This window comes from Ovis canadensis, chromosome 10, assembly GCF_042477335.2.
Source record: "Ovis canadensis isolate MfBH-ARS-UI-01 breed Bighorn chromosome 10, ARS-UI_OviCan_v2, whole genome shotgun sequence".
Lineage (NCBI taxonomy): Eukaryota > Metazoa > Chordata > Mammalia > Artiodactyla > Bovidae > Ovis > Ovis canadensis.
Window position 1 is genome coordinate 24006163 of NC_091254.1, and position 20779 is coordinate 24026941.

The following is a 20779-nucleotide window of genomic DNA, read 5'->3' on the forward strand; positions in this document are numbered from 1 at the left end:
TTGTGTTATATGAGCACAATTGTGTTATATGAGCACTCATTGTGTTACAATTGCAGTCATCTCACATGCTAGTGAAGTAATACTCAAAAGTGCTCCAAGCCGGGCTTCAGCAGTATGTGAACCAAGAAATTCCAGATGTTCAAGATGGATTTAGAAAGGGCACAGGAACCAGAAACCAAATTGCCAACATATGATGGATCATAGAAAAAGCAAGAGAATTCCAGAAAAAAGCATCTACTTCTGATTAATTGGCTATGCTACAGCCTTTCAATATGTGGATCACAGCAAACTATGGCAAAAAGAGATAGGAATACCAGACCACTTTACTTGCCTCCAGAGAAATCTGTATGCAGGTCAGGAAGCAACAGTTAGAACCACACATGGAGCACAGACTGGTTCTAAATTGGGAAAGGAGAACATCAAGGCTGTATATTGTTAACTTGCTTATTTAACTTCTATGCAGAGTGCATCATGCGAAATTCTGGGCTAGATGAAGCACAAGCTGGAATCAAGATTGCCAGGAAAAATATCAGTAACCTCAGATATTCAGATGACACCACGCTTATGACAGAAAGCAAAGAGAAACTAAACAGCCTCTTGATAAAAATGAAAGAAGAGAGTGAAAATTTGGTTTAAAACTCAATATTCAAAAAACTAAGATGATGGCATCTGGTCCCATCACTTCGTGGCAAATAGATGCAGAAAAAAATAGAAACAGTGACAGACTTTATTTTCTTGGGCTGAAAAACCACTGTGGAGGGTGACTGCAGCCATAAAATTAAAAGACGCTTGCTCCTTGGGAGAAAAGCTATGACCAGCCTAGAAAGCATATTAAAAAGCTGAGACATTACTTTGCCAACAAAGGTCCATCTAATCAAAGCTATGGTTTTTCCAGTACTCATGTACAGATGTGAGTGTTGGCCCATAAGGAAAGCCAAGTACTGAAGAATTGATACTTTTGAACTGTGGTATTGGAGAAAACTCTTGAGAATCCCTTGGACAGCAAGGAGATCAAACCAGTGAATCCCAAAAGAAATTAATCATTAATCTCCATTGGAAGGACTGATGCTGAAGCTGAAACTCCAACACTTTGGCCAACTGCTGGCGAAGAACTGACTCATTGGAAAAGACCCTGATGCTGGGAAAGACTAAAGGCAGGAGAAGGGGGCGACAGAGGACAGATGGTTGGATGACATCACTGACTCAATGGACATGAGTTTGAGCAAGCTCTGGGGGCTGGTGAAGAACAGGGAAGTCTTGAGTGCTGCAGTCCATGGCATTGCAGAGAGTCGGATGGGACTAAACGACTAAACTGAACTGAACTGAAACTGTTTGTTTCAGGAGCCAGTGCTCTTCTATCCAACATAAGTATAATAACTTTTTTTCTTTTCAATGAATGATGTTCTATATAGACATTAATTTTTTTTACTTTCTAACATTTTATCCACATTCTTTCACTTAATCCAAAATAGTAAGCCTTAAAGTGAGATCTCTATTGTACCTTGAATACAGTAAAGCCAAAGGAGGTTTTATCACAGAACGAGAAAGTGGCAGACCTAAAAGTGATTTTGGAGCTGCCTGAATCCAAGGCTCACAGTACTTTCAGTATTACTCTGAACATAGTTGTAGTTCACTATGTGAAAAGAAATCTATTTCTGCTTTATTGACGATGCCAAAGCCTTTGACTGTGTGGATCACAATAAACTGTGGAAAATTCTGAGAGAGATGGGAATACCAGACCACCTGACCTGCCTCTTGAGAAATCTGTATGCAGGTCAGAAGCAACAGTTAGAACTGGACATGGAACAACAGACTGGTTCCAAATAGGAAAAGGAGTACGTCAAGGCTGTATATTGTCACCCTGCTTTTTTAACTTCTATGCAGAGTACATCATGAGAAACGCTGGGCTGGAAAAAACACAAGCTAGAATCAAGATTGCCGGGAGAAATATCAATAACCTCAGATATGCAGATGACATCACCCTTATGGCAGAAAGTGAAGAGGAGCTAAAAAGCCTCTTGATGAAAGTGAAAGAGGAGAGTGAAAAAGTTGGCTTAAAGCTCAACATTCAGAAAACGAAGATCATGGCATCCGGTCCCATCACTTCATGGGAAATAGATGAGGAAACAGTGTAAACAGTGTCAGACTTTATTTTTGGGGGCTCCAAAATCACTGCAGATGGTGATTGCAGCCATGAAATGAAAAGATCCTTACTCCTTGGAAGGAAAGTTATGACCAACCTAGATAATATATTCAAAAGCAGAGACATTACTTTGCCGACTAAGGTCCGTCTAGTCAAGGCTATGGTTTTTCCAGTAGTCATGTATGGATGTGAGAGTTGGACTGTGAAGAAGGCTGAGTGCCGAAGAACTGATGCTTTTGAACTGTGGTATTGGAAAAGACTCTTGAGAGTCCCTTGGACCGCAAGGAGATCCAACCAATCCATTCTGAAGGAGATCAGCCCTGGGATTTCTTTGGAAGAAATGATGCTAAAGCTGAAACTCCAGTACTTTGGCCACCTCATGCAGAGAGTTGACTCATTGGAAAAGACTCTGATGCTGGGAGGGATTGGGGGCAGTAGAAGAAGGGGAAAACAGAGGATAAGATGACTGGATGGCATCACTGACTCTAAGGATGTGAGTCTGATTGAACTCTGGGAGTTGGTGATGGACTGGGGGCCTAGAGTGCTGCGATTCATGGGGTCGCAAAGAGTTGGACACTATTGAGCGACTGAACTGAACTAAACTGATGTAAAAAAAAAATAAGAACCTAAAATTGAAATTGAAAGAAATTTTACATTTCCCATTTATTTCAAGAATATGTTTCTTACAGTTTTTCCATCTGTAATATCATTCATTCATACCAACTCTTCTTTTTATGATTGAACTATATTTATTAAGATTATTGATAATTTTTACTGTATTATGCAAAAATATTTTTATTTCTATGTGTTTTACTTGGATTCTCCCATCTGAAATATTCCTAGTAATGGGACTTATTTGTGTGTGTGTGTGTGTGTGTGTGTGTAGTGTGTTAGTTGCTCAATCATGTTTGACTACCGTGGATTACTGTAGCCCACCAGGTTCCTCTGTCCGTGGGGTTTCTCAGACAAGCCTACTGGAATGGGTTGCCATTTCCTTCTCCAGGGGATCTTCCTGACCTAGGGACTGACCCTGGATCTCCTGCACTGCGTGCAGATTCTTTACTATCTGAGCCACCAGGGAAGCCCCGTATTATCTGAAGCAAGGCAGTAGCCTGTGGTGGTCAACAGACTTTGGTCAATTTATCAGAGATGAAGACTTGACAAAAGCACAGCCGATACAGAATATGTATATTTTTATCGTGCATGTTTAAATGATGCCAGCTAGACAACATGTCTGAGGCAGGTGTACTTTGTGTGTGACATGCATTTGTCAGCCATAAAGCCATGTCTACGTACATGTCCCCATGTGCAGTTCAACAAAGGTTGTGTGTATGTCTTACTGAAGTTTCCCCCTCTGGATTTATCTTTTCAGAAATACCTATATTTTAGCTCCCAAGGCTCAAAATTAACTGAAGCCAAGTTTTCTTCCTCCCACCATTCCTCTGCTCTTCATCCTGTATTTCAGCACTGCATTGGATGTGTTCAATTTCACTCAATGCTTTGTTTACCCAGTTTGTGTTCTTTTTGAGTGATTTCAGAAGTTCATAGCTAGACATTTTCAAGCCTCCCTGGTCTAGGCAGGAAATTTCCTGCGATACACCTCAGTATCTTCTGCTGCTGCTGCTGCTAAGTCACTTCAGTCGTGTCCGACTCTGTGCGACCCCATAGACGGCAGCCCACCAGGCTCCCCCGTCCCTGAGATTCTCCAGGCAAGAACATTGGAGTGGGGTATCTCCAGTGGATACTAAAGTTAGATTTGGTTTCATTTAGAATTCAATGGTGTTTGAGGTATAAAATAGAAAAATACTATCCAGGTGAGCTCTTCCTGTATCCTAAACAGGATATGAAATTCATTTCAAAATCATGTAAATGATCTAACATAAGTATATATTACAACTTATAGACACTAATTTTTAAAAGGTATATATAACAGCTTCATTTTACATATGAAAATACCTTGGAGACATTGAAGACTCAGTTTCAGATCACTGAAATAAAGTGAGTCACATGATTTTTTTTTTTTTTTGGTTTCCAAGTACATATAAAAGTTACTATAGTCTATGAAGTGCACAATAGCATTATGTCTGAAAAAATGTAAATATCTTACTTAAAAATACTTTATTGCTAAAAAATGCTAACCATCATCTGGCAATGCAAGGTTGCTGCAAAGTTTCAGTTTGTAAAAAAAAAAAAAATGAGATCTGTGAAACACAATAAAATGAAGCCCACTAAAATGAAGTATGTCCATGAATATGAGGCGAATATTCTTTGAAAGAATAATAGAATTCCAGACATATTGTAGTGCATGTAAACATAACTACTTCAGTTTTTCATTATAAAACTGGTAGTATTTGGTGGTTTTAGTATGCAAATTACTATATTTTCTACAACAATTTATACTGATACACAATAAACATAGAAAGATGGTGAAGCTGTTTCTGATTTCATCGAACAGAAAAATCCAGATCAAACTGGACTTAAAGGTGGTTATAAGACTGAAAAGCCCAGAGGTTGTCTGGCTCAATAAGAACGTTGGCCTTGTCTGAATCTTGACTTTGAACTAACTTTGGAAGACAGTTTCATGCTGATGCTAGAGCGCTAACCTCTTTAGGATCATGAGGGAGGAGAGCTGATGGTTCTCTGCACACCATCATACAATACTAGGCTTTATCTTGATTTTACCTTCCTGAAATACACACACACACACACACACACACACACACACACACAGTGACCAAGGGATTCAATAGACTTATTGGCTTAGACTGCAGGAATCAATCACTCTGACAAGGGAATAATAGTGACTTAAGAGGCTTAGACCAATCAGCCCCACCCTTAGGACAAGGAGAGGGTCAATCCAATCCACACTGTGTCACTGGTACTCAGGAGGAAGGAATTTAAATAATGCAAGGAAGCAATAAAATACAAGTTAGGTTAGGGACCATCACTACTATCATTTTGTTGGTGAGGATATAAAACTTAGCAAATTCAAATGATTTACCCAAGTAGTAAATTTTCAGAGAGGGAACAAAAAAATAAGACTGACTCCGAAGACCATACTACTAATAGAGTCACTGTTTATTTTTATTTTCTCTTATTCCATGCATTAAATGTATTTATTAGGGGAAAAAAATAAACACAGTAATGTTTTCCTAAGCATCACACTTTATTTTTCCTGTCTTCTGTGTCAGCATGAGTTAGCAAATAAATCTGTCAAGTTATATGAGTTAAACTTGAGGTTATTTAATCTGTAAATCATTATGAATTCCTAGTACAGTGATGTTATCTGGTTGCTTAATAGTTAAAAATTGATAACAATAATGAATATAACTAAAAATTTCCTAAGAATTTTAGGAAATTGTTATTACTTTTTTAAGCTTTTGAAAGTCATATATATGTGTCATGTAAATGTATATAATTATACATATTTATAACTGTGGTCACAAAGTTGGGCATAACTGACTGAACTGAACTAATACATATTTATATACATACAAAATATGTATATAAATTATGTCTGACCCCATGGACTGTACAATAAATTATATAAATATAATTATATTTATTATATATATATGAAGCCATATATATATATATGGCTTCAGTGGTAAAGAATCTGCCTGCCAAGCAGGAAACAGGGCTTCTATCCCTGGATCCAGAAGATCTCCTGGAGGAAGGCATGGCAACCCACTCCAGTATGCTTGCCTGGAGAATCCCACGGACAGAGGAGTCTGGTAGGCTCTGGTTCATGGTGTTGCAAAGAGTCAGACACGACTGAAAAGACTGAGAATGCAGGCAGGAGGATAAGACGCCTTTCATGCTGTAGGGGAAAGAGGCCAGAATGCATTTTGAACTCAACTCAGCTGAAATAAAAGGTACTTTAGGAATTGGATGAGGGAGAGATCACAGGCCATCTGTGTTTGCTAATTGGCTTTACCCAAAGGGAAAGTAAACTTTTTCTCATCTTCATCACAGGAGCTAGTTTTACAACTTAGCAGAAGGCATCTGGCCAAGTTAGCCTCCTGTCCCCCCACAGAAGCTGGGAGATAGTAACTTTACCTTCCTCTATGACTGCATTTCAGAAGGATGGCCCCTAGGTCCTTGAGAAAGACATTCCTAGGCTGTAAAACTGGCAAGAAGCTCTTCAAAAGATTTACATATCAAAGGGGCAGAGAAATAATTTACAAGTTTTCTAAAGTAATTACTCTCAGAAAAGGGAGGTCAGGAGTTTTAGACTCTGGAAGAAGCCTGTGTAAAGTTTAGTCAAGTTGGAGAGAACTTTGACCCTTCTTTGTCAATTGTCATTCAGGTCACCAGGCTGATGGCCATCCTACCACCATTAACATGAGGTTTTCAAGGTCACCCTGGAAGATCAACAGAAAAGAAAAACAGCATGAGGGAGTTCACTTCAGAATTTTTTCAGTATTCCCATTCACATGTTATTGAATACACACACATATAGGTATATATATATATATATATACATATATATATATATATATGTATTATATGAAGGAGTTAGTCACTCAGTCTTGCCTGACTCTTTGCAACCCTGTGGACTGTAGCCTGCCAGGCTCCTCTGTCCTTGAAATTCTCCAGGTAAGAATACTGGAGTGCATAGCTATTTCTTTCTCCAAGGGATCTTTCTGACCCAGGGATCAAACCTGGGTATCCTGCATTGCAGGTCTATTTTTTCACCATCTGAGCCAGAAGGGAAGCCTCTATGTATGATATGACCGGGGAGTGTGTAGTTTCCTCAGTCTGTCTCACCGCAGCAAAGATTTGAAATGGCAGACCAGTGTTACAGTTCCTGCAGCTCAGAGTTCTATTTGGCAAACAAAGGGTAGTACATCCTGGAGGCCTGAGGGAAGGAGACCGCAAAAGAGAGGCCTCAGTCTGTCTTGGCTTCTTTTTATATGTTTTGTCTCCCCCTGAGTCTGCCCTAGGCCAATTCAGCTAGCCAAGCAGGGGGCATGTTTGTTTCACCTGAAGATCTCACTCAAATCTGCAGATTTTCTTTTGTTCCATCTTTGTGAGCTTTTCCCATTCTTTGTCTTTTAGCCACCATCATTTTGAAATCCTTTCTCCTATTCTAACTACCGGACATATTTATAGGTATTTACACATATATAAATGTATATATATATATATACACACATATGTTTAATTAGGGAGAATTTAATAAGTTCTAACACATAACTGCAGAGAAGTCTGGGAAATGTAGCTGTGTGGTCAAAAGCTATAAATAAGATTTTGATAGCTTGCATGCTCTGTCACCATAAAGAAAAGGAAAAACAATTGAAATATAAAAATATTTATAAATCTCTCCTCCCTCAAGTGAAGCAGCAGAAAAGCTGAGATGGGCAATAAGAACTTAATCTAGTAAAAACTATTGAGAAGGAGTTTAACCAAAATCAATAAGACATATCAGAATCTTTAGAGATGTTGATTTTAGAAGGACATTGCAAGAAATCATGCATATTCAAGGCCATCTTAATTTTCAAAGAAAAAAATGTCAAGTTTAGGTAATTCACAATAAAACTATTTTTTGAATATTAGGTAGTTAATTCAATCCATAAAAAGTCTAGATGAATGCTGAGTAAGAAGAATTTACTAAATCCAAATGCAAGTGGTCCTAGGCAGACGATTCTACAATGGCCAGTGGGCACAGTCATAGTCTTCCAGCTGATTCTCAGTCCTAGTCACAGGATCAGAAATAAGGTGGCTACTGAATGCGGATGTTGCACATCATTGTTGGGGCCTCACTCAGTTCTTCATGGCTTGCTTCTTTGCATAAAGGGTGACTCATTCAAAATCTGAAATGGCACGTCTAATTGATGGAGAGTAGATCACTGTCTTCTATTCCAGTTGCAAGAGAGCCTGGGAAAGTGAGTATCTGACATGTTTGAGTTTCATCAAAGAAGATGGCTTCTGCCCAATGGTATAAAGGATTTTATAAATATGAATAATGTGTTTAGGTACTGAGTTGTTAATAATTAATTAATTAGAGGATGGTGGTATTAGCACAAGCCCACTATCCTGGTTATAGTATCAGTTTGAGATGGAAAGACCACTTGTCTGTTTGCAGGAAAGAATTTGTGTTTGGCAAAATTTTTGAGAAGACAGATAGAAATTGACTTCGCATGCAAAAATAAAATTATTTTAAAAGTTAAGCTTTTATTAATAAAAAAAGCAAATAAAGGGTTTCCATTAGTGGGGTCTATAGTCTACAAAAGTCCCCATCTTTCTTCAAAGTGAGTCATTTGTCCATTACCGGAGGCACTGAGTAAAAATTCAGAAGAAAAGTGTACTGTATTTTCATACAGGAGAAAAGTATTTATCTTAGTGTTTACTTCATTAATTTAATGGAATAAAATCTCAACCATCAAGTTGATAAAAGTCATTATAAGGCTCAGGTTGTCAAAAAATTCTTGACACAGGTGCCATTTGGTTAAATTCAACAAGACTTGTTTATCTGCTCAGAGCAGAAGAAAGACTGTTATCAGGTCAGCAACTTTCTCTGAGGCAAGGGAAGGGATGAGCTGGAGGCTCCCAGGAGTTGTAGCAGAGGGTACACAGGTGAAGGTGATGACATTTGAGTCCATGAGAACTTTAGACTTTCCAGCAGCTCAAATGCTACTCTTCAGGCCCATAATCCTATCTCTGAAGATGGGTCAGTCCCGGTCACAGTCTTTCCTGGATGACGGCTGAAGATGTCAGTCCCGGGCAGCTGCACTCACCAGGCTCAGGCTTACGCAATGCTTGATATAATTACATAGTACTGTACACAGAACTAGGCCTGAACAGATTTCTCGTTCCTCACTTCTAAGCTAACGCAACTTGAACTAGAATCTTCACACATTCTCTGCGTTATGATCAGAACAAGGGTGAGTTATTTTGGAGTCTCAGAATTATGTTAAGAGGCACTTCAACCAACTTTTGAATGTGGAGAGAAGTAGGGAACAAGCTGGGGGGTAAATGAGCAGCTTCAATGAATCAAGAATTTTTTTTTTTACTTATTTAATTTTAAAGTTTTAAATGAAATATGTTAGTTTCATGTGTACAGCAAAGTGGTTCAGTTATATATATATATGTGTATATATATATGTTTATGTATATAAATGTGTGTATGTGTATATAAATGTATAGGTTCTCGTTTTTAGTTTTATATATATACATATGTGAAAGTTGCTCAGTTGTGTCCCACTCTTTGTGACCCCATGGACTATAGAGTCCATGGAATTCTCTAGGCCAGAATAATGGAGTGGGTAGCCGTTCCCTTGCCCAGGGGATCTTCCCAACCTAGGGATCAAACCGCGGTCTCCTGAATTGCAGGCGGGCAGATTCTTTATCAGCTAAGCCACCTGGGAAGCCATATATATATATATATATATATATATATATATATATATATATATATATATGCTGCTGTTGCTAAGTCGCTTCAGTCGTGTCTGACTCTGTGCGACCCCGTAGATGGCAGCCCACCAGGCTCCCCCGTCCCCGGGATTCTCCAGACAAGAGTACTGGAGTGGGCCGCCATTTCCTTGCTATAGTGGCAGAGAATGTAAAAAAAAAGAATCTACACATTATATATATATAGCGGAGAAGGCAACGGCACCCCACTCCAGTACTCTTGCCTGGAAAATCCCATGGACGGAGGAGCCTGGTGGGCTGCAGTCCATGGGGTCTCAAAGAGTCAGACACGACTGAGCAACTTCACTTTCACTTTTCACTTTCATGCATTAGAGAAGGAAATGGCGGCCCACTCCAGTACTCTTGCCTGGAGAATCCCGAGGATGGGGGAGCCTGGTGGGCTGCCGTCTACGGGGTCGCACAGAGTCGGACACGACTGAAGCAACTTAGCAGCAGCAGCAGCAGCAGCAGCCACTATAGATTATAAGAGATTGAGTAGGGACTTTTCTAGTGGTCCAGTGCTTAAGAATCCATCTTTCAGTGAAAGGGATGTGGGTTCAGTGCCTGGCAGGGGAATTAGGATGTCACATGCCATGGAGCAACTAAGCCCACTCACTGCAACACCAAGCCCTCCCACAGCAACTAAAGACCACGTGAGCCACAACTGAGATGTGAGGCAGCCAAGTTTTAAAAAAAACAAAGATATTGAGTGTAGTTCCTCTGCTATATAGTTGATCCTTGTCGGTTATCTGTTTTATGTATAGTAGTTTGTATGCATGCCTGCATGCTTAGTAGCTAAATCACATCTGACTCTTTGCAGCCCCATGGACTGTAGCCCACCAGGTTCCTCTGTCCGTGGGATTTACCAGGCAAGAATACTGGAATGGATTGCCATTTCCTTTCCGGGGAACCTTCCTGAGCCAGGGATTGAGCCCATATCTCTTGCATCTCCTGCCTTAACGGGTGAATTCTTGACCACTAGCGCCACCTGGGAAGCCCTAATAGTACATATATCTTAACACTAAACTGCTAATTTATCCCTTCCCCTCCTTCTCCTCATTAGTCATAAGTTTGTTTTCTATGTCTATGACTCTGCTTGTTTTTAAGTAAGTTCATTCGTATAATTTTATTTTAGATTCCTCATAGAAGCAGTATCATACTATATTTGTCTTTGTCTGGCTTGCTTCACTTAGTATGATAATTTCTAGGTCCCTCTATGTCAATCAACAAAGCATTTCAAGTAGAAAAGTAAAGCAAGGTAAAATGTTTGCCAGCTGTTTACCATCTAAACACTAATACATGTAATATAATGTTTTGTGAAGTGATTGTTGTTTTTTCAATGTCTCTGCATAGCAAATTTCTGCAAAGGAATTTAGTTAAATTTTATTGCAAATTGTCGCCTAGGGAGATAAAATGATGTATGTAAAGGGAAAACAAAGATAGTGTTAGAACAGATATCAGAAACCAGGCCTTCTAATTCCTAAGCTGGTGCATGCACCAAAATGTATGGCCCTTGACATAGGTTCCAGGCTGTCAATCCAAAAATCCCTAGATGATTTTGAAAAACATTAGCATTGGAAGTCTCAGAACGGTCATTAAAGTTGCATTTCATTTACTTACTTAATCATATAACAAATAAAAATCTCAAGGCCTCCATCTTGGACCCATGCATTAGGACAGAATTAGAGTATCTTATCCCGAAATAAATTCATTTGTTTTTAAGCGGATGACACATCTAAGTTCAACAAATGCTATTCTTCTAAACAGAGTGGCTAGAGAAACATACACCAGGCTGATTTTTTAAAACATAAATTTGGGTCGATTTTAGCACAGATAGGAAATCCTCACTACAATTCTTTCCTGGCAAAACCACTATCTGGAAATTGATTACTAAGTAGAATTCCCTTAAAGACCTACTAAATGATGACCAAGCAGGTTTTCAAGTGAAGTCAAAATAAAAGGATACTATAAGAAAATTAGTTCTTCTTCCATAGTTAAGTTTATCCTTGGAGCCCTCCCACTTTCCATTAAGTGCCCTTTCCTCTGCCTCCCAAGAAATCAGTATGCTCAAGTGATTTTTACCTAATACAGAGTCGATTATTAACCCATGAAAGTCTAAACATTACAACTCTAGCATGATCTACATCTTAATAATAATTGGAAGCTGTATAATAACTAAATAAAGAGTTCCTAAATTTGCTGTTTGAGACCTGGCTAAGTGTCATGGGAAGTGCATTTGTTTAAAAGTCATAGATAGCATCCTTCAAATGATGTAACCTGCTGCCTACTCATCAGTTCAGTTCAGTTGCTCAGTCATGCCTGACTCTTAAAAATGTTTTAAATTTGGAGAACACATAGAAAGTGTGAGCAAAGAACAGAAACAGGAAAATCAGACTTTAATCAGTAAAATATACAGGCTATATCTTAACACGTTCCACTGAGATAGGTTTTATAAGTTTACGAAACATTTTTACTATTTCATCTTCCTATCAACTCTGTGAGGGGAATTAGAAAGAAAACAGACATGTGCTAAGGAGGAGGTGGGAGCTCCAGGGAGTAATTATTATTCCCATTTTATAGCTGGTGAAACTGAGACTCAGGTTCATGTTCAACAAGCTTATACTGGTAATTTGTACAATCTCATATTTAGTACTTTTACATACATTGTCACTAAACCGTCACAAGAATTTTTAAAGTAAGCATTATTATCTCTATTTTATAGATGCAACAGTGGAAGCAGAGTTAAAAGACCTCTTTAAGAACATAACATATGGCTGGATCTTACCTTCTTTAACCAAATCCATTCATAATCCTCTTGGATCTACCAAATACCACTTCATGGACCTATAGTCATGCCATTTGCTGTTTGCTAATGAGTTAACAGAGGATTTTAAATCTCCTGACCTTACAAACAATGTTCTTTATACTACACTTTGTCAAAACAATGACAAATACCCCAGTGAAAGTGAAGAACTTAATTAGGCTGCTTGCTTGCAAGAGGGCAAATATCTGGAAATTTTAAACCAATTGGGTGGCTGAGTGAATCTTTTATATATCACCTAATGTGAAAAGTGAGCTTACATCTATTATATATAGAACTGTAACAACAGAGAAAAATATAACCAGAATAAACCAAAATAAAGCAAAGTCAAGAGCCATTTTGATGTTGTAGCAGGAAGAGATGAAAAATATCATGTAGCTGAGATTGAATATATAATACTTTTTGCCAACGTGTTTACTATGTAAATAAACAAACTAAAGGCCACATAAACATCTATTACAATATTAGAATTGATAAACAATATTTAAACTCCAACTCCTACATCCTCTGTCCACAATATAATTTCTACCAAAAACAAAAGAGGAGCCTCACGAAGGCCTGAGCTATACTAACAGAGATGAATAAACAGGGGAAATAACCAGCCTTCAAAAACTAATCCTGCTTAGTTCTCTCAAGGATTGTTTTCTCGTTTTATTTTAATGACTACTTAATCAAGATGAATTAATTTTTCCCTGAAATGGTCCAAAAAGTCAGGATTGAAATTAAAGCAATTTCAGATCAACTGGAGACTATTTTAAGGGTTGGAAATCTTAATAAATATGATTGATAAAATGACAATTTCTGCAGCTGTTGAAGTAAAGAAGAATATGAAAACAATTTAAACAAAATGTGTGTTTAGGGCTTTCAAATGACAAAACATCCCCCTGCAGTAAATTGTGGAATGGCCAACTCTTGGGTTTATGATGCCTACTTACTGTGACTCCAGGGAGCTCCAAGTTCTCCTAAAGGATGCAATGAAGCCCTCAAAACATTCTTGAAATGAAATTAATGTTGAGATGCAATCTGTGGTAATAATATGAAATCAGAAAACAAAGAAATCATGGAAATAGAATACAATTCTATCACTTAGCACACTACTGAATATATAGCTATTGCCAATTTGAATAATTATTGATAAAGATATTGAAATTTCAAAAACGCTTAGGTACATCTAGGCAATATCAGAAATACTATGTTTCATTTCATGTAGTACTTACAGGAAACGTGTATTGACTATTCAAAATATTTTGTACTATGATCTGTTTGCAACGTATTATAACATCAAAAAGTGGGCCCATTTTTAGGAAGTGCACTGAGAGCCAAAGCTGCTGGGAAGTAAAAAGTCTATTGAACATCACAGTTGGCAGAGTAATTCAACAGGAACTATACCATAGAGGTCCTGGTCTCTGACACCAGGCAGTCATAACAGAAAATTCTGGATATACCACAGGTCCATGCTTTTTCATCTAAGAGCCTCCCCAATATCTGTAAAAGAAAATTTTCCCATTTCCAAAATACATTTGGTAACAAAACCTAATCTAAATGGATATTTATAGGCTTTCTGTATGCTATTAGCAGTTACTATTCCTCTATTAGTGCTTAACTACTGTGTGTATCAAGATTATACTAGAGTGTCCCATAGGATAAAGCATATATGCTGTATAGGCTTTCTGAAAGCTGGACAATTTTGAGTTCCTAAACATATTGCTCCACAAAGGTTTGTAGTAAAGGGCAGGTCTTTTCTCTTTGTACTTGTGTTTATGAACACTCTGACCTTGGATAAGCAGCTCTACTTGCCTCTGGGATAATGATACCTTTACAGGATGTGGGGAAAATAAACAAGGTCATGTTGAAAAGTGGTTGGGACACACTGTGTATTGATTACATGGTAGCTAATATCAACTGAATGCTGGAAAGTGGCGGCCAATTGTACTGCTTTCCTCCAAGGACAGAAATGCTTGTCTTTCTTCATATAAACTCTATTTCTTGAATTCCTGCGTTATGTTTTGGATATACAATATGAACCTCACCGTTGAAAAGTAGAAGAGAGTATGTGTACAATTCATGCCTTGAGAGTACACGGAAAGGACATTTTGCAGCACATAATTTGGGAATCCAGAAATGAGATCCTGAAAGTTCTGCCTGAGCTGAGTTTTGAAGGAAAAGTAGGAAGTAAAGAATAAGCTAGATGTGGAAAAGTCACATCACTTTTCAAGCATTGACCGATATCAGCACTCTCTCTGAGATGGAAAGTAAACTGGAATTAGGGTGACCAACATTCCTGGTTCACTACGGACTACCCTCGGAAACCCCACTGTGCTGGGCAAACAGAAAGATCGGTCATCCAATGTGGATGGAGGATACAACGAAAGAGAAATCAGGCTGGAATCATAGGTAAGAGGCAGTTAATATTTATACTTTTATTCAATGTTTGAATAAAGGTACATGGCCAGAGGAAGGATGAGCCCTCCTGGGGCCTAAAGTGAGAGACGTTAAGTACCAAGTAAGTGAGAGGCACTAGTGTTAGTACCGTAAATCATCACTGGAATGCTAGTTCAGTTCAGTTGCTCAGTTGTGTCCGACTTTTTGCGACCCCATGAACTGCAGCACACCTGGCCTCCCTGTCCATCACCAACTCCTGGAGTCCACCCAAACCCATGTCCATTGAGTCAGTGATGCCATCCAACCATCTCATCCTCTGTCGTCCCCTTCTCCTCCTGCCCTCAGTCTTTCCCAGCATCAGGGTCTTTTCCAATGAGTTAGCTCTTCACATCAGGTGGCCAAAATATTGGAGTTTCAGCTTCAACATCAGTCCTTCCAATGAACACCCAGGACTGATCTCCTTTAGGATGGACTGGTTGGATCTCCTCACAGTCCATGGGACTCTCAAGAGTCTTCTCCAGCACCACAGTTCAAAAGAATCAATTCTTCAGGGCTCAGCTTTCTTTATAGGTCATTGCTAATTGGAAACCAAACTGCCAGGGAGAAAGAAAGTAGTCGTACTGACTACAGATTTCAAGGGAAGGGCTGAGAGAAAAACAGTCACCTTAAGCGAAAGAAAATATTTGAAAGATAATAAGAATTAAAGATTTTAAAATTTAAAAAATAAAAAACTAAAAAAAATAAAAATTAAAATTAAAAAAAAAAAAGAAAACACATTACCTGTCACAGATTGGCTTCATTGCTGAATCTCTCATCTAAAATGAGTGATTTTGAAATGACACCATAGTTTTCTTTAAAAAAAAAAAAAAAAGATTTTAAGTTCATTTGTTCTATGGATTTCTGTGCAAAAGTAATTGTATGGTGAATACTTGTACTACATATTATTTTTGCTTATGGTATGTAGAAATTTGATTGCTGACACAAGTAAGAAATAAGAACTATACTTATTCAAAAACATCAAGAGATATCAGGGATCAGAATCAGGAAATAAACTAAGCATCCCATGTTGAATTCTATGCCTGAGGAGACCACAGCACTCATTAGAAACATAATCCAAATTTTCCTCAAGGGAAAGAAGCTTCAGTGTCAAATCACAAGGTCATAGATGAACCTGGCAGATTTCTGGAAATGGGCTTGCCAGGTTTAACCTGTTTTACCGCTGGAAACAACTAAGACTGCATACTCAGTGTTACTAGGCAGAATTTATCATGGAAAGTTCTATTGACCTGAAAACCACAATTCACACAAGATGCGTGGTGATAGGAAGTGATAATGGGTGCAGACACTTCACATAGACTTGCTTTACTCTCTCTCCTTTGCCTGGAATGAAAATCCTCCCCTTCGTTTTTACTTTAACTTAAATAATTCTAAAACCACATATTTCCTTGAAATCCTCAAGAATGTCTCTTATGCAGGAATGTTTCCATGTAAAGGTTAGACAAACAAACAAAAAAGGAAGTGAGATGGTGGCATGAACCCTAGAAGATGAGAGAATGAGATGCATTGGGCCCAAACTACTAAGGATTCTTTCACCAGCTAAGGAGTATAGATTTTCCATCTGTTTTGGGAAGTCAACTAAGGATTTAAAGCAGGACCATAATGATTACCTGAGTTAGGGAGGTAGCAGAGGAAAACAGAGAGGAAAGGATTAATTTGGAAGACATTGGGGCAATAGAATCAATAGGAACAAGAAGCTGCCTGCATGTGAAGAAGAAAGTGAATGCTTATTACAGGTTCTGAGGTTGAATGACTAGAAAGGTGTCTAGTCTCTTTGAAAGGAAGAGCTGAATTAATTTAGAGATATATTGTATTAGTTGTTGTTTTTTGTTTTTTTTTTTTCTCATTGAACTTTAAATTGTTAGCAACTATGGGACTCATTAAAGTTCCCCCCCGCCCTTCAATAACAAAGAATAATGGCTTTCAACTGTAAGTGGTAAATTAGAAATCCCTAGGTACTTTAAAAGGCACTTACTCCTTGGAAGGAAAGTTATGACCAACCTAGAAAGCATATTCAAAAGCAGAGACATTACTTTGCCAACAAAAGTCCATCTAGTCAAGGCTATGGTTTTTCCAGTGGTCATGTATGGATGTGAGAGTTGGACTGTGAAGAAAGCTGAGCACCGAAGAATTGATGCTTTTGAACTGTGGTGTTGGAGAAGACTCTTGAGAGTCCCTTGGACTGCAAGGAGATCCAACCAGTCCATCCTAAAGGAAATCAGTCCTGGGTGTTCATTGGAAGGACTGATGCTGAAGCTGAAAGTCCAGTACTTTGGCCACCTCATGCGAAGTGTTGACTCATTGGAAAAGACCCTGATGCTGGGAGGGATTGGGGGCAGGAGGAGAAGGGGAGAACAGATGATGAGGCGGTTGGATGGCATCAACTGTTATAGCCACGCATTCCAGGAAAAAAACTCACTCAGAAGGACAATGCAGATAGTGGAGTGCAGTTTATTACACCGGCAGGCCCAAGGCAGAGTTTCCTCTTAGCCAAGGACCCCGACCAGCATTTGGGAAAATCTTTTATACCCTATGTGTACGTGTCTGAACCCACCACTCCAAATTCCTTGAGACTTACATAAACCAAGGAAAATACAATCCCAATAACCCCATCATTCATGTGCTATGTGCTCAGTCAAACAATTAGCCAATAATCAATAAACCCAAGGTTATACTCTGATTAATACAGAAAAATTTATGGCCTTTTGGAAGGGGTGATTAGTATATGTTTTCTCTTAGGCCATGAGTAACCTAGATTTGATCTTCAAGGTTCCCCTGTCTGGAGGGGTTCTTATCCTTCTGTTTTTGTTTTCATAGGCACTAAACACAGAGTTCAGAGTCCATTGGAAAGGTGGCCGAGCATGATCAGCATGAACAGGCCTAAGATGGAGTCCAGGCCCTATGAATTCCTTCTTCATTCCCCCCTCTTGATGCTCTCAACTCATATTATGAGCATCATTCATAGGGGTATATTGCACCCTGGCTCTCCAATCACAAATTTGGGAGAATGACATCAACCTTTGGGTTACAGAGTTCATAATACATTGTAAAATTCAGGGTCCACAAAGTGGAACTATCAAGACAACTACAACAGTGGTAAATATAGTTTTCCACCAATCACCCTTCACCCAAGATAGGACCAAAGTCCAGAAAGGAATGTTTTCATTTTACATTGCTTTTACCTGGTTTTTCATGTCATCTAAAGCAGTTGATACCTTTCCAGATAAGTCAAGAATGTATACACAACATTCACCCTTTATTATAGCACAGGTCCCTCCTTGAGCAGCTGTGAGTGTGTCCAAAGCCATTCTATTATGAATTACCGCTTTCCTTATTTGGATTTGCTCTTCATTTAAGGCTGGGATGGCTTTAGTTCTATCTAGGAGGGCCTGTTTTGTGAAATTAGTCAAGGCCTCTACTTTAGTCATGATATCTGTTGTCCCTATAGAGGGTACGAATAAGGCAGCAATATACTCATACCATACTCATACGGATCTTGTCCACCTAGCATGTAAACAAGGTAGATTTACCAGGGCTACTGGGGTAGATTCACAACAAGTAGGTTAGGCTTTTGTTACACTGGCATTTATATCAAATGTAACCCCATGACCTGACTCTATTGACTGCAGGTCTTACATCAAGAGAGCAAGGAGAGGTTATGATTGACAAGAGAGAGGAAAGTCTCTTTTTGTCATCCCAGAAAAGAGCAAAGTGGTTTAAAATCTCCTTGGCAGAGTGGTGACACCCACCAAGGAAGTCCCTCCATCACTGACAGAGGCACAGCCCTACACACCCAGCAGTTGGAAGTGTTGTGGAAGTCTATGAAGGAATGTGCCCATGAGATGAAAACATTGTCCTGAGTTGAAACGGAAGTTAAATTCAAAATCACATTGATGAGGCCAAGCAGTGGGAGTTGATTGTGCGGCTTCATCCTGAAGGGGCTCATCCAGGATCTTCTTTTCTTCCTTCTTAAGGATGATCTTAGTCTCTCAAGGGTCAGCGGGGTGCCTCTCTGCAGCCCACTCAGCATTTTTTGGGTCTGCGTGGTACGTTCTCTTCACCCTCGTATGATGGATCCAAGGGACGATACCTGCAACTTTAACTGCAGTAGGGGTAGTTAGAATAACATAAGGGCCCTTTCACCAAGGGGCTAGCAAATCATGTTTCCAATCTTTGGCCCATACTTGGTCATCAAGCGTAAACTCATGAATCTGTTCCCCAAGGGGGAACAGCACCCTTTTCTTGTTCAAACTTAGTTACCCCATTTATTACCTTACCCAGTTCCATCTGCTGTGAAATCATATTCCCCCTTACCTGAGGCAAATTTGTTGACACCTGTTTTATTATGGGAGGGGGCCTCCCATTCACAATTTCATATGAAGAATAGCCTTGGGACTGTGGCGTCATCCTGAGTCTGAGCAGAGCCGTTGGAAGCAAGTCCACCCAGGAGCAGTCAGTCTCTATGTTCCACTTGGAGAGTCTCTTTAATGTCTGGTTGGTTCACTCCACCATCTCAGAACTCTGGGCCTATATGCAGTGTGCAGTTTCCATTTGATGTTTAAAGTTTTGCTTACTTGTTGTACTAAATCAGCTACAAAAGCTGGGTCATTGTCTGAACCAATGCTGGTAGGAAGTCAAATCTGGGAACTATTTCCCTAAGCAGGCACCGGGCTACTTCTGATGCTCTTTCAGTCTAGGTAGGAAAAGCTTCTACCCATCCTGAGAACGTACATACCATGATCAGCAGGTAAGGGTAGTGTCGGTGAAATGCACTGAAGTTGCATTTCAGTGAAGTCCACTCCCAGGTGTTCAAAGGGCAGCATGCCTTTCCGCTAAATACCCAGAGGTTTTTGTCTGAATACCTGAGAGGCAGCATTAACCTGTGAGCAGGCAGCATGGCCTAGGTGGGTCTCTTGGTGTGTTTGGCTTCCCAGAGTGTGTGCCAGCTCCTCTGGTACCAATAATTTGCCACTTGGCAATTCCCACCATCCTTTTTCAGTCTTGATGGCCCCTTCCACTTTGGCTAACCTGACAGCCCTTGTCCTTGTTTTATCAGGCTAGTGCCATCAGTATATAGGACCCAACTAGGGTCTGGAACCTTGTGTCCTGCTTTAAAACAAACCCCAGCTACCTTACCTCCTCCTTGCAGATCTGTGCCTCCTTCTTCAACACCCGGTAACTTGCTTCCATCAGCAGCTGGAGCAGTGCTTTTGTCCTTTCCCAGCATTTTTCCTTGGTCTTGGTGGCCAGCAGCAGGTCATCCCCATATTGTAGGAGCCAACATCCACACTCTTCCGGATGGAATGAGTTCAGGTCAGAAGCAAGGCTTCCCCAAAGATGGCTGGAGAGTTCTTAAACCCTTGTGGGGGAGTCCAGATGAGCTGTTGCTTGGTGCCCCCGACTGGATCTTCCCATTCAAAGGCAAAGATGGGCTGTGACGCTGGGGCGAGGCGTGCACAGAAGAAGCCATCCTTGAGATTTAGGCGAGTATAAACTTTAGTCCTCAGGGGGAGGAGGCTAAATAAGGTATAGGGGTTTGGAACAGTGGGGTGTAAAGTCACAGCAGCCTGGTTGACTAGCCTGAGATCCTGTACAGGCCTATAGTCTTGTCCTCCTTCCTTTTTGACTGGCAGGATTGGCGTATTCCAAGCAGACTGGCACTCTACTAGAATGCCCACTTGTTTCAATCTATTGATGTGGGGCAGTATGCCGGCCCAGGCCTCTATCAGTAGTGGGTACTGGTGCTTTCTAACTGGGATGGTGCCTGGTTTGAATTCTATTATCACTGGGGCTTGATGTCTAGCCAGCCTGGGGGCAAGGGGGCTTGTCTTTCACCCAGATCTCAGGGAATAATTAAGTTAGCTCTCTCTTATACTCTTCCAGCTCGCCTGGTTCTTCCTTTGGAGGCTCATGCAACCTCCACTCATCTTGGGGTGGTATTGAGAGAGAGAGATCAAATA

General features: G+C 39.8%; 1 pseudogene; it reads right to left on the bottom strand.

Annotated features, from left to right (window-relative positions):
- Positions 1-17755: 17755 nt before the first annotated feature.
- Positions 17756-20046, bottom strand: LOC138446985 (endogenous retrovirus group PABLB member 1 Env polyprotein-like; annotated as a pseudogene).
- Between the last annotated feature and the right edge of the window lie 733 nt (positions 20047-20779).